At 35.9% G+C, this 14,889-nt stretch overlaps 1 long non-coding RNA gene across 1 annotated transcript; it reads right to left on the reverse strand.

Moving 5' to 3' along the window:
• Positions 1-9,648: 9,648 nt before the first annotated feature.
• LOC125592362 lies at positions 9,649-12,261 on the reverse strand. Its single transcript, XR_007328257.1, has 4 exons — positions 10,703-12,261; positions 10,341-10,483; positions 10,113-10,212; positions 9,649-10,045 (listed from the first exon to the last, which is right to left on the reverse strand). It is a non-coding gene; the product is annotated as an uncharacterized LOC125592362 (long non-coding RNA).
• Between the last annotated feature and the right edge of the window lie 2,628 nt (positions 12,262-14,889).

Genomic DNA, 14,889 nt, shown 5'->3' on the forward strand with positions numbered 1-14,889 from the left:
AAATCTTGCAACGCTCGAGCTAAATCGTGCAAGATGGTGAAGGTAACTCTCAAGAACATAGTCACAATCCAATCTATAACACGTGACACCCAAAAATGGCAAATGACTTGGGATCCACAAGACTCATGTGGGAATATCTCGTAATAGTTACCGTACGAATTTGCATGAGATAATACTGTCCTTGTTTTAATTGGATGGTTGAGAGTAACAGTAAAGTGATAATATCATCTTTTTAATTTTAGTTTCTTCTCAAAGAGATAATAAAGAATATTGTGAAAAAGATGAAATTCGTTCGGGTTGTACACCATTTAGCATATCTGTGTGGCTACGTACGTTGCGTTGGGTCCTTTCACTTCACTTCCAATGATTCCTGCACTCAATCAAAACGATCTCACCGCCATTGGAACGGTAAGGCTTATTAGTCGATGGACGTTCACATAACTTTTGACACTACGCGTTGACGTTAGGTTACTAATTAGCCGTTTTTTTTCTTTATTTCAGAATGCATTATATAGGTATTTTTGGTACAGAAAACGCATTATGGGTTGCTAAAATATATGGAATGATTTTCTATGTTTACAACCATGTACTACAAATTTAATAGGGTGATCAATCATTAATTTTTACTATACACTAACCTAGACGTATTAAGTCGTTTCATTTGGCACACTTGGCATCCTATGATTTGTCAAATTTGCTACGCTGAAATAGACAACACAAGATGGAAAATTCCATCCAAAAGAAGAAAAATTCTTCCCAATCTTATTTGCTTTTTGATTATTCTATTCTACTACAAATAAAGAATAGCTAAGATAAGGAAAAAATGTGTTCTTAAATGTTAATTTTGCTTCATCCATCTCTTTGTTTCACTGCCACCGGATATAGCATACACTCCACTTTTATCATGAACGAAGTTAGAAGTTATTATATGAAATAACTATATTACATCATTGTAGGAGATATATATGACAGATTTGTGTATATCTTTGATTCATGTATATCTCCTATATTGTCGGAGACTTAGACTTGTATAAATAGGATTGCCTATTGGCTGATGAATGATAATATAAACGTTTACGAGATCTTAATATGGTATCAGAGCTAAACCAATAAAGATCCAAGTTTATTTCTCGTTTAATTTTACGATCCAATGACTGGAACGGAATCGAGCTTGACCTTGTCTGTAGCAGACATGTCGCTTGCTCATCAAGATACGCTGAGGTCTCCATATTATCTACATCCTTCAGATAGTACAGGTCACGTGCATACTCCTATTCTATTGAATGGAGTTAATTACGAAAGATGGTCGAAGTTGATGCTTAATTTTCTTCGTACCAAACGAAAACACGGTTTTGTTGACGGAACGTTGACGCGTCCGGTGGGAAAACCAGATGAAGAAGAAAAGTGGGACATGGTTAACTCTATGATTATTGGCTGGATTTACAGCAGTGTTGAACCGAAGTTGCGTCCATCCATATCATTGGTCGATAGTGCGAAGGCGATGTGGGGAAGTCTACAAAGAAGATTCTCAGTCAGTGATGATACAAGAATTCATCAGCTACATGCAGACATTGCTGCGTGTAAGCAGAATGGTGAAAATGTCGAGGTGTATTTCGGCAAATTAAAAGTTATGTGGGATGATCTCGCTGACTTTGAAAAGGGATTTTCTTGTTTTTGTGGAAGCGCCGATTGTGCTTCAATGATAACATACGAGAAGATGCAGGAGAAGATTTGTTTGCATCAATTTCTCATGGGTCTAGATAACTCTATATTTGGTACTTCAAGGTCAAACTTGCTCAGCCGGCAAACAGAGTTGAACCTTGATTTTGTGTACTCTCAGATCATTCAAGAGGAGAGGCATCTTAATGTAATGCGTGGAATAGATGATCGAACGCCGGTTGTAGGGTTTTCAGCAACACCTCCAGTACCTTCTCAATAGGCTACACCACAGGCTAGCGTGCAAGCAGCTGCCTCTCGATTTGGGAAATCACCAACTGTGTGCTCGCATTGTGGAAAACAGGGTCATGAAGTGAGTACTTGTTTCCAGGTGATAGGTTTTCTTGATTAGTGGGAAAATAATAAGTCAGCTGGAGGACGTGGTGGAGATAGAGGTTCAAGAGGCAGAGGTGGTGATAGACAAGGAAGAGGTCGTGGTGGTCGTGGATCAGGGTTCCGAGCTTACAACACTCAACTTGGAGAATCCTCATTGTCAACAACTGCTGCCTCAGCTGGTATACCAAATTTCACTCAGAAGCAGTGGGAAAGTATAGCTCAGTTCGTCAACACTCAACAACCTAATCAGTCAGAGAAACAATCGGGTAAGAAAGAGCAATTATTTCTCTATGTCAGAGACCGATGATACGACATTATTATTGACTCTGGAGCGTCCCGTCACATGACCGGTGATGAGCGCTTACTTACGGATATACAGACAATTGCACCTTGTCCAATTGAGATGCCAAACGGGCAGATTGTGTGGGCAACAAAGGTTGGCAGTTTGAATCTTGGAGGACGTCTCACACTGAGACATGTCTTCTTTGCTTCTTGTTTATCCATCATACTCATTTCTGTATCACAATTGCTTCATGATGTTGCAAGTTTTGTCTTATTTACAAAGAAGTTTTGTGTGATACAGGACCTCGTTTCGAACATTTTGATTGGAGCGGGTAAAGAGCGTGATGGGGTTTATCACTACGAAGGTGAAATCGCGGTTAAAGCTGGACGTGTGAGCAGGCTTCCGAGTAGATATTTGTGGCATCATCGTATGGGACATCCCTCATCTAAAGTGCTTTCGGTGTTAGCTTCAGTAGATGGTTTTTCTAGTAGTTTGGGTGTTTTAGAGCAATCTTGTGATATTTGTCTACGAGGTGTGTTTTATCTCAGTATTAATAAAGCAGCTTCTTCTTTTGAACTCTTTCATGTTGATTTGTGGGGACCCTATCGGGAACACTCTACTTGTGGCGCACGCTACTTCCTCACTGTAGTTGATGATTTTTCAAGGGTTGTGTGGACGATTTTGCTATTAGAAAAGAGCGAGGCACCGCAGCTCTGAAAACGTTCTGTACTTTTGTCCAGAGACAATTTGGGACACATGTTAAGAGTGTTAGAAGTGATAATGGGTCAGAATTCATGAGTTTGCGAACGTTCTTTACTGAAGAAGGCATCTACCATCAGACATCTTGCGTCGAAACTCCTGAGCAAAATGGGAGAGTAGAGAGAAAACATAGACACATACTGAATGTCGCAAGAGCTCTGTTATTTCAAGGTAACTTGCCTAAGAATTTTTGGGGAGAGAGTGTGTTGACTGCTTCATACTTAATCAATAGAACACCAACAAGCTTGCTGCAGAATAAGACTCCATACGAGATGTTGTATGGCACTTCACCTAGCTATGACAACCTTCGTGTATTTGGAACATTGTGCTTTGCCAGACGGATCTCCAGAGGTAAAGACAAATTTGATCCTCGAAGCATCAGGTGTGTGTTTCTAGGAAACCCAATGGGAAAGAAAGGATGGACAGTCTATGACTTGGAGACTGAAACGATGTTTGTCTCTCATGATGTTGTGTTCAATGAAGACAGGTTTCCTTATAAAGAGCATGTCACCAGAAAGGATGTGCCCCAAGCGACACCAACCATTCCACAACCGTTGATGTTTGAACCTGAAACTCCTGAGACACCGGTTGCGCCTGCTCCGGTCGTATTAGAACCAGAGAGCTTGACTACTGTTGAAGGAGGAGATGTTTTTGAGACAGGGGGAGTGTCCTCTTCACCGCCTTCAGAAGGTTATGATCAGTCTACATCTAATGAGAATATGGGTAGAGGTAGACGCGTGAAGAAACCGTCTGTTTTGCTGAATCAGTATGATGTTTATTCAGCTCAAGCAAGTGATCTAGACTCTGCTCCGCCTTCAAAGTCTTCTGGTATGTCGTTCTATCCTTTAAGCAAGTATATGCCGTGTCATCGCTTGTCTCTCTCGATGCAGAGCTTCGTGGCCACAGTGATTGATCATGTCGAACCCACATCGTATAAGGAAGTGGTTAAACATGAAGTCTGGAGAAATGCGATGAAACATGAGATCGTGGGATTGGAAGACAAAGATACGTGTGATGTCGTCGACTTGCCGCCTGATAAAGAAGCAATAGGTTGCAAGTGGGTTTACAAGATCAAATTCAATTCGGATGGAACCATTAAGCGGCACAAGGGGAGAGTGGTTGCGTATGGAAATAATCAAGAAGAAGGGATTGCCTACAGTGAAACATTTGCACATGTTGGAAAGATGACAACCATGAGAATTATTCTCGAGGTTACTGCAGCTAAAGGTTGGGAGTTGTACCAAATGGATGTTCATAATGCATTCCTCCATGGTGATTTATAGGAGGAAGTTTATATGAAACTACCTCCTGGTTATTACACTCCAGACGATAAGAGGGTATGTAGGCTGAAGAAGTCCATCTATGGCCTGCGACAGTGACCACGGTGTTGGTTTTCAAAACTGTCTAAAGCTCTTTTTGATTTTGGGTTTAAGCAGAACTTCAAAGATTACTCTCTGTTTACTCTAACGCGCGGTGGTAGTTCTATGTTCGTGCTGGTTTATGTGGATGACTTGATAGTTGGTGGCAACAACTCAAACCTTATTACTTCTTTCAAGTCATATTTGAGCAGGTGCTTCCACATGGAAGATCTAGGAGTGTTACGATATTTCTAAGGGATTGAGGTATCGTGTGGCAAAGAATGAATCTATCTGTCTCAGAGAAAGTACGCGCTGGATATTATCAATGAGTGTGGGCTCCTAGGTGCCAAACCTGGACCAACCCCAATGGAGAAAAATCATAACTTGGCGCGAAGTGATGGAGTGTTTTATACGGAACCAGCCAAGTATAGGAGACTGGTTGGACGTTTGGTCTACTTGGCTATTACCAAACCGGAGATAAGTTACGTAATTCACATCCTGGCTCAGTTCCTTCAGAAGCCTCGTCAACATCGTTGGGATGCTGCGATTCGACTTGTTCGATACTTGAAAGGAGTACCTGGTCGAGGAATTCTTCTGAGTGAAAATAATGATCTCCATATCTATGCGTTTTGTGACTCAAACTGGGCGGCATGTCCTTTGACAAGGCGGTCCTTAATGGGTTTTATCGTTATGTTGGGTGATTCTATGGTGTCCTGGAAGACAAAGAAGCAACATACTGTCTCACGGTCCTCCGCAGAAGCGGAATACAGAGCAATGGCAATGACTCTCAGTGAGTTGAAATGGACTAAGAAGTTGTTACAAGCGTTTGATGTTTATCAGAGAGCTCCAATGTCTTTGTATTGTGATAGTAAAGCAGCTCTTCACATAGCTGCGAACCCGGTATTTCACGAGCGCACAAAGCATATTGAAGCAGACTGTCATTTTGTTCGTGATGCAGTTCAAGATAAGTCGATTGTTACTCAACATGTCAAGACCACAGATCAGTTAGCTGACATATTAACGAAGGCACTCTCTATAAGCCAGTTCGGTTACTTACTTGGCAAGATGGGCATTCGAGACTTACATGCGCCATCTTGAGGGGAAGTATTAGGATAAGTACAAGAATTATATGATAGATTTGTGTATATCTTTGATTCATGTATATCTCCTATATTATCGGATACTTAGACTTGTGTCAATAGGATTGCCTATTGTATGATGAATGATAACAGAAACGTTTACGAGATCTTAATATATATATACATTTGTGTATTATAAAGTGCATGCAACCATTAATCTTGCCCAATGATTTACGGACACTACACAAAATCAACATTTTAAGGAGAATTAAAGAAAAAAGGGTTCCAATCAATTTATTCCTAAATTTTAAAATAAACGAAAAACTTAATGATATGAAACTTTCAAAAAATTATATAAATGGCAGTATCCACATGTAATACATATGGTTTAGGGTCTAGTTTTTATTTTTAAAATAAAAGATTTTAAACTAAGATTCATATATTTATTTAAATAGGATAAAATGGTCTGTTGACACCTTAATTTTTTGTTTGTTTAAAGTTGACACTGATTAAAGTGCTAAAATCTGAAGTTCATGAATCCATAAGAAATATATACCTACATTTTCTCACGTTTTGGAGACATACATTGATGTATTTGTAATTTTCCTACAAAATATATGTTATATGAGTATGACTAATGACTGACTATGAACTAAGAAAATAAAAGTATTGAAAATTTTCGGTGTAAAATTTCTTATTAGTGTTGTTAACTTTGCTGCTTTATTCGCGAAAAGGGTCGTATGACCGTCGGACTCACAAAAAACAAAAAATTTGTACTTAAAAAACGTTTAAATTATAGTTAAGACAACAATGCACCTTTATTATATCAGAGTTTTGGTGTTATTTTAAAATGAAATGAAAGAGAAAGCTAGAAACTAATACTCAGGGTCCGAATGGTAACCGTGGTTTTGATAATATAAGCGGTGCGGAACTAAGGTACGGTTCAACTGCGGTTCATGCGGTTTGCGGGACAAGTGCGGATTTGATAATAAAAAAAAATGTGGTTTTGATAAAAAGTAGTACGGTTTTGATAGAAAACAATATAAAATAAATATATATTTGAATAATACGTTTTTGAATCCAAACTTTTTTAATTGTCTTTTCAAAAAAAAATATTTTCAGATTCTTTTGTTTTTCAAAAATCTATTTTAAAATCCCAAAATTCTTATTGAAACTATTTTTAAAACTAGTGTTCATTTATTTATTTTTAAAAATCTTAAACTCCACCCTAAAAATCACACCCCTCAAATCAAAACCCTAAACCTATATTAATTTATCCTCGGAGTACAAATATTTATTAACTCTTAAGTGAAACCAATTTTTGGTCATTTTAGTTCTTGAGACCTATATTTGTAATAAAAATTTTTTTAAGATCATCATAAGAAATTTCTCAAAATAAAATGGATGTATAACTAAAATTGATAAGTATAAATTATAATAACTATATACCAAATGTTAATATTTTATTTTATTTAGTTTTTGACTGTGTAATATCATAACAGACAGAAAGTTTACAATTTAGAGAAATCTACGTGTTGATGTTTAAGTAAATATTTATGTATAATAGATTTAGTTATTTAAATGGAAAATATTCATATTGCATAACATAGGTGCTTTAAGAAAACGAATAACAAATTGCGGTTTTCGATTGTACCACTGTCTTTTACGCGGAGATAATTATGAAGTGCGTTTTTTGAACTTTGCATGTATCCAAAAAAAATTCGCGTATTTACTTTTTGTATTTTTGTTAGAGTGTGTTTTCCAGTGTTAATGCTGAATGGTGATCAACTTGCGGTATTGTCAATTTCACATTGAAATACGTGAATTAAAGGTCGCCATTCGTAACCTCAAAGTAAATGTTATCATTCATCAAGAACAGTGTTTGTTTATAAAATATCAAATAAGAATATCTATAAATTGCAACAAAAAAAGAATATCTATACATTTAATTTTGACAAACAAAATAGTATATAGTAATAATACGAAATTGTGATAAAATTATATAAAGAAACTATATATGTTATTCTATTATATAATTTTACAATTATTGAATATTTTCTAATTAAAAACAATACCGCCCCAATAGTAAGGTGTATATATTCCCTCTTTAGAAAACATTAATAAATTAAGAAAAAGTTGGAACTTCACGTCTCATTTGGCCTCACACTTGTTCCGGAATTTTATTCTAGCCTATGCCTAGCCTCCTTGTTTGTTTATAGTTTCAGACTCCGCACTTATGATTCACGAACCCATTGTTGACAATAGAATTAAAATAGAATAAACCCTAATGCAAAAAAATACTAGACGTAGAATTTAATGTCGACAAAACCCACTGTCGACAGTAAACTTAAAAAGTCATAAGTCCCTGATTAAATACTATACATATATAGGATTTCATGCATTTCGAGAAAAGGAAAAAAAAAATAGAATTTCATTTTAATTATCTCCTGATTATATGAATTTTAATATTATAGTAGTACCTTTAAAAAAATATATATCATAGTATATACTTGTAACTAAATATTTTCAAGAATACTTGTAACTAAGTATTTTCAAGAATAGTATATATATCATGCATAGTCCAAAATCGATAGATATGTATTGAAGTTTATAGGAGAATCCAAGTACTAAATATTTTCAAGAATACTGTTGACTAGAATGAGGATAAATTATTTTTTTCAGAAAGGGTTTACTTGAATGAGGAGAATTGATTATTAAGATATCATTAGTATAAGATTAAGGGTTATTTAAACAATAATAATTTACAATTCGAAAGTGTTTTCGTTTTATATGTCCTAAAACAAGAGTCAACTAGCTAGGGAATCGATCCATATGGCTGGAAACATGTAAATCGCACTATGAAAGCGTCGATTAAAAATTAAGTACGGTACTATAAAATGTATATATTTAAATTTTTATTCTCTTCTGAATAACTTATAAATCCAGTCATGCAAAACAAGAAAAGTGTGCCTATGCGTCAATTCCCGTATTCTCACTTAAGATTAAAATTTCTTATATTAAATCATACATTCGCTCGATGCTCACTAGTCTTCACTTAGGTATGCATACAATATTTAAACCTGACTTTAATTTCCGATAGAAATAGACTAACTATTACTTGGCATAGTTTGTGTGTTTACGATGGTTGCTAATCTGAAATTTGTTCACATAATTATTTTTATTGCTTCATTTCATTTTTTTATCTCAAAACAATATGAAAATATGAAATATACTTAAGTTTAGCGATTAAATGTAATACTTCACGTACAATTAAAATTATTATTGCCTAAAATACTATATATAATCTACCAAAATAGTAGATAAATAAATATTTACAAATATTACCTTGATATTTAACAATAAAAAAGCATCACTTTTTTTTCTTTTTTTTTTTTGTAACTGAAAAAGCATCACTTTCCATCTTCTTAGCGAATCCTTGCTGCTAATATGCCTGTAGCATAAGTTTGTCTGTTTTTTTTTTTGTAAAAGAGGTTTGTCTGTTTTGGCTTCTGCACAAAGATGAACATGGCAGATCCTCATGTTAAAAATTAAAGATGAATAATAATAAAAGACGAAAGCTCAGGTTTTTTTGTTTACGAAATTTGGGTGTCGAGTGTTGACGTAGTGACCAAACAAAGAAGGTTTACAATAGTGCGATCCAATTAATATCCTCATAATCGAAGTTACCGGTTTGCGGATTGTGATATGTTAAAAAGGTTTTTCGGGAGCTTAATGTTGTCTTAGAGCATCATTATCCCTATAACTCCATTTGGGTTTCTTAATGACTTGTTTAATAATAAAAGTTAGTTAAAAAATTTAATTAAGAAACTCATAGATTTTGTGTTCCATTGGGAGTTTCTTAATGAAGGGTTCTTAAGAAAAAAATTTAAACATTGTTTTATTAAAATTTATTAAAAAAAAATAAAATAAAACATAGTAAAAATAGAAATTGTTTTGAGAAGAAAATGCCATATATGTGATTAAAAAGTATAAATTATTTTTGATTACTTTGTGTATAAATTTTGTGATGAAAATGTAGAGAAAGAAGAGAATTTGTTTTACACTTGTTTGGAGAAGAGTTTTAAAGACAATACTTTCACTACAAGATACACCGCAACCAGAATTTGTTTTTGATTACTCTGTGTATAAATTTTGTGATGAAAATGTAGAGAAGGAAGAGAATTTGTTTTACACTTGTTTGGAGAAGAGTTTTAAAGACAATACTTTCACTACAAGATACACCGCAACCAGAATAGACATTCACTAATGATCATCTAGTTCATAAGATCAAACACAAGAAATAGAAGTCATACTACATACCAGCAACAGAGAGCTGAGTAGCGTCTATAACACTAACGCATATCCATTTTGCAGCCTCAGTGCCAAAAGCTACTGGGAGAGACTGAAGTCCCATTGCTCTGTCTCCTTCAACACTTTTGAAGTCATTAACAATCGCTATTCCCAACTGCAAGTACATGATGCTCAAAGTTTCCAACCCATCCATTTTGTTTTAGCTGCAAATAGATGTATTGATAAGTGCTAAACTCCAAAACAGCGCTGGAATGTATATATAGAGCTTACCTTAAGAGGTGGAGCAGAGTGTATATAAGACAACAAGGACCCTCCCGGTGGTGCAACTTTACCATCCTGAAGCTCTTTATCTTGGGAGCTACTTCTTTTGCTTTAACCAACACACAACAAGAAGCATATCATCAACAACCACATTCTAATCAAATCGTTCCTTCCCTAAATATCTTTGACAAGTTTGCTTTTTTCAATGATTCATGCCAAATAACAAAGCATACTCACTCTTCTTCAACAGCAGCATCACCATCTCCCTCTTCCTTGCTCTCAAAAAGTACCTGAGCTGCTCTCAGAGCTCTAAGTGCCTCTTTACGAGCAGCAGCTTTCTCTTATATCGAATCACTTTCACTACCCATTGATACTACTTCCTGCAAAAGAAATTAACAAATCGACACGAATCAGCTCAAAATCTAGCAAAAATCACACGTAACCTACCAAATCAAACTTAACTGAGAAACCAAATAGCTCCTCAGTCCTCACCACACACTGTCAAGTTCGTCTACAACAACATACGCTCAACAATCACAATCTACGAGAACAATCGTTCACATAAGAAAAGAAAACGAATCTAAACGTTTACTATATACCTTAACAGCAAAATCAGCTCTACGATCCTTGAAGCGAAACGCTGGGGAAGACCTTCAGCTTCGACGCGAGGAATCCAGGTCTCGTGACTTTTGTTCTCTACTTCCGCCATCGAAGAGTACTTTATTGTTTCGAAGGAGCAGAGAGGAGATTTAGAGAAGATGATTGAATGCCATCCCCGTCGGAGAAAACAAAGAGAAGACGAAGAAGTCCCGAAAAAGAGAAAAAAATATATATATTTGAGGTTTACCCAAAGTGCTGACACGTGTGCTCTTCCTATAGCTAAGGATCGGTGCCAAAAATCTCAGATTAAGGATCGGTAACTATAATTTCATTTAATTTTCATTTAATTAAATGATGTAATTTGTTTAAAAACCCTATTAAGAAACTGCAATAATCATGGTCTTAGGATTCACAGTAAATGCTCACATGTTTGTACAATCATATTTTACACTAAACTCGAAGGAGAATTTACTTCACATAGGATATTTTTCAATTACAATGTACATCACCAATGAATTAATTTTTTTTAACACTTATTTTTTCATAAGAGAATTTACTTCACATAGGATATTTTTCAATTACAATGTACATCACCAATAAATTAATTTTTTGAACACTTATTTTTTCATAAACATAGCATTATCACTACAAGAAAACATGACCTTAACGACTACAATATTAGTACCTTATTGGTCGTAATATAGGCTTTACGACCAATAAGCTTCGAAAAACGATTGATCGTTAGAAACTGGACGTAAATAATTATTCGAGTCACATTGGTCATAAAGTTACGACTAATGGCTTTAGTCGTAAAGCAGACGTAAATGTACGACTAAGTAATTTGGTCGTAAGTTCAACGTAAAAGTATTAGTGGTACATGTGACGCACATTTACGTCTCGCAAATTAGATGTACATAGGTCGTAAACTTTCGACCAATTTGCTTCTATGTCGATGTTTATTTGTCGTAATATAACGACGACTTTACATCGACGTTAGATGTTCATTGGTCGTAAATTAACCCTTTTATTTATTTATTTTAGAATTTTGTATTTCATTACGAATTTAATATATTAATTAAAATCAAATATTTAAATTTATTTTGATTTTAATTTTTAAAATTTGATAAAATTAAAAGAAAATATCTAACATTCAGAAACATAATAGTATCCATAATATAAAACATTCATAATACTAATTAACTAAAACCGAAAAAACTAAGTGTTAAGTTTTATTTCGTCGAAGAGGCCGGAGCTATGCTCATCCGCACGTCGCTCTAAATCTGCATGCTCTTCCGGAGTGGGCTCGGGGACAAAGCTCGGACGTAGAGACTGCCACCTAGAGGCAAGAGCCGGGTTGATGTTTGGGGTTGTCTCTATCATCAAATCGAACATATTTGCCATAAATGCAAATTTGTCCATGTGGTCAGCTATGACTTCTTTGGCCGCAGTCAAATCCCTACGGAGAGAAGATTCTTCTTCCATTCTTGCAGCGTGTTCAGCTCTTGCCCTCGGGACATCATTGACAGACCCGATCCCGATAATACGTCCATTTTCTTCGGGGCAACCTTCAATTAATAAATAGATATTTAATTAGTACATATGTAAAACTAACTTAAAGAATAAAAAATGTAAATAAACATATATATTTAAGAGATCAAATTTTTAACCTGCTCAAAAATTTTGTCTTGTTCGACGGTGGACAGCTGGACCGGTGCACCTTCCGGATTTTGTTGCAACAACTGAGTCTAGACCTCCTGGATGCGAGCCTCAACAGTGTTGTAGATCCTCTCTGCTCGAGGATGCAAGAAGGTGCCATCAGAATGCTGGTGTGTCGTCTTGTAAATTCGGGCCAGAGATGGTGGTGCTCCTTCTTGGGCAGCCTGTATAAAAAAAAAAATTAAATTAAACTCACGCATTTAATAAATAGTCAATTAATATATATTTAATAAAAATTAAGAAAGATCGAAGGCTTACAATTTGTAGTGCCCTCCCAGCGTGTGGAATCTGTCCGGAAGTATGAGGTACTGGCAGGTTGCCATCATCATCGCAGGTCAACCGAGCCGTAGAGCAAGTGAGAGACCTCTGAACTGACTTCGGCAAATTCCAATAAGCCTTCAAGCCCTTCCAAACGTCATTGCTGAGGTATGCTTCTTTTGCGTCGTCCCCCAAAACCCTCCACTTCTCCTTCCAATCACCAACAATGTTCTTTAGGCGAGCCATTGCCTTTTTGTAGAACTCTTCCTTCACTTTTTCGTTGACAGCAATGGACCAATCCCATTTTTGCTACAGTAAAAAAATTAAATTAAATAAAAAATTATTTTTAAAATAAACAATAAAAATGATATTTAAAACTAACCGCGAAGCACTTGAACCAAGTCCTCCGAACGTGGTCAGGTGTAAGAGACTAGTTCGGATGCGCTTCCCGGAAGTTTGTCCTGATGATATCTCCAACGCTCTGTCCCACACAATTGTCCGTCGAAAACCTACAAAATTTGAAAGAATACATATATTTAGAGCAATTGCATAATTAGTATATTTAAATGCAATTAAAACTTTAATAACTTAAAAATTACCAGTAAGTGTGGGGTGGTCGATCTGGGTTGATGATTCGTAAACCTTCTCGTCCCGGCATCTGGAGAAGGTCTTCCACTGTATATCTTGCATATGGTGCATTCGGTGGCACCATAAAATCTGGATGAATAAATGCAGGAGCCGGAGCTGCAGCAGCTCCGGCTCATCGTACTGGGGAAAGAATTGAGCAGGGTCATCGAGCCGCGGATAATGCTGCTCATTCCGAGGCTGCTGTGGAGGCTCATCGTACTGGGGAAAGAATTGAGCAGGGTCATCGAACCGCGGATAATAAGCTTCAGGGTCATATGCCTGTGGAGGCACATACGGATCGGCATTAGGAACTTGGCTATCAGGCACATTCTCTTGGCCGGATGCAGTGCCGGAAGTAGAAGCCGATGGATCCGACTGTGGAAGAAAGTTACTCGCGTAAGTTCCTAAGTCTATGTCTACCGCTAGCCATAGCAATATCGTCAATCTGAAAAAACAAACAAAAAATACATGGTTATAAACAATTCAAATTTATTATATAAAAATAATCTAAACCTATTCTAATTTGATCATAATCTAACTCTATCCTAATATAATTACATCCTAAACTAATTCCAAACCTAAAATAATTCCAAACCTAAACTAACTAACCACCTAAATGGCTTCGCGAGGTCTGCGTATATATAGAATTTTGCTGTTAGTCGTAAATTCGTTGTAAATGTACGATCAATGAGAGACTAACAGTCGTAAATAAGTCGTAAGTTTACGACTAATGGGGGACCAAGAGTTATAACGACCAATGAGAGACTACTTTTTTTTTACGACCAATCAGATACTAGTGGTCGTAAATAAGTCGTACACTTACGACCAATAAGGGACGCAGTCTTTACGACTAATTAGGGACTACCGTTGAAAATTTGAATAAAAAAAGAAGAGAAGAAAGATACCTAGAAACACAGGTGGAAAGAGACAAAGCGAGACCTAGGTAAAACACAGTAAGTCTCGCTTTGTCTCCAACTACATGTTTTCTAGGATCTTTCTTCTCCTTCTTTTTTTATTCAAATCTTTATGATTTGATGAGGAAATTGGTTTCGAATTGTGTTTGATTTGGAGAGCAAAGTGGTGAGCTTTTATAGGAAACTGTCGGAGGCTTTACGACTAATAAGTGTCGTCTCGTTTTCATTTAGTCGTAAATTAAAAGTAGTTAACGACTACTTAGCTTCGTTATCTTTTAGACTAGTCGTAAGAGAGTAGTAATTTACGACTACTTAGCTTCGTTATCTTTTAAACTAGCCGTAAGAGAGTCGTAATTTACGACTAATTAGCTTTGATTTTTGTTTTAACCCTAAAACCGAAACCCCAAACCCCAAATCACAAACATCATAAGTTATACACTTCCAAACCCCAAACCACAAACCTCAAACATCCTAATTGAACAAAAATGATCGGATAAGTTATATAAATATTATATGTAATACAAAGTGTTTAATAATACAATAGAAACTTGATCACTCATCATCAGAAACATCATCCACTTCATCGTTTTCTTCAAATTCATCTTCGTGGGCTTCGTCTGTTGCATCGTCTAGAAGTTCTTCATATCCCTGGTTGTATGGATCAACAAGTA

Source organism: Brassica napus, chromosome C9, assembly GCF_020379485.1.
Source record: "Brassica napus cultivar Da-Ae chromosome C9, Da-Ae, whole genome shotgun sequence".
NCBI lineage: Eukaryota > Viridiplantae > Streptophyta > Magnoliopsida > Brassicales > Brassicaceae > Brassica > Brassica napus.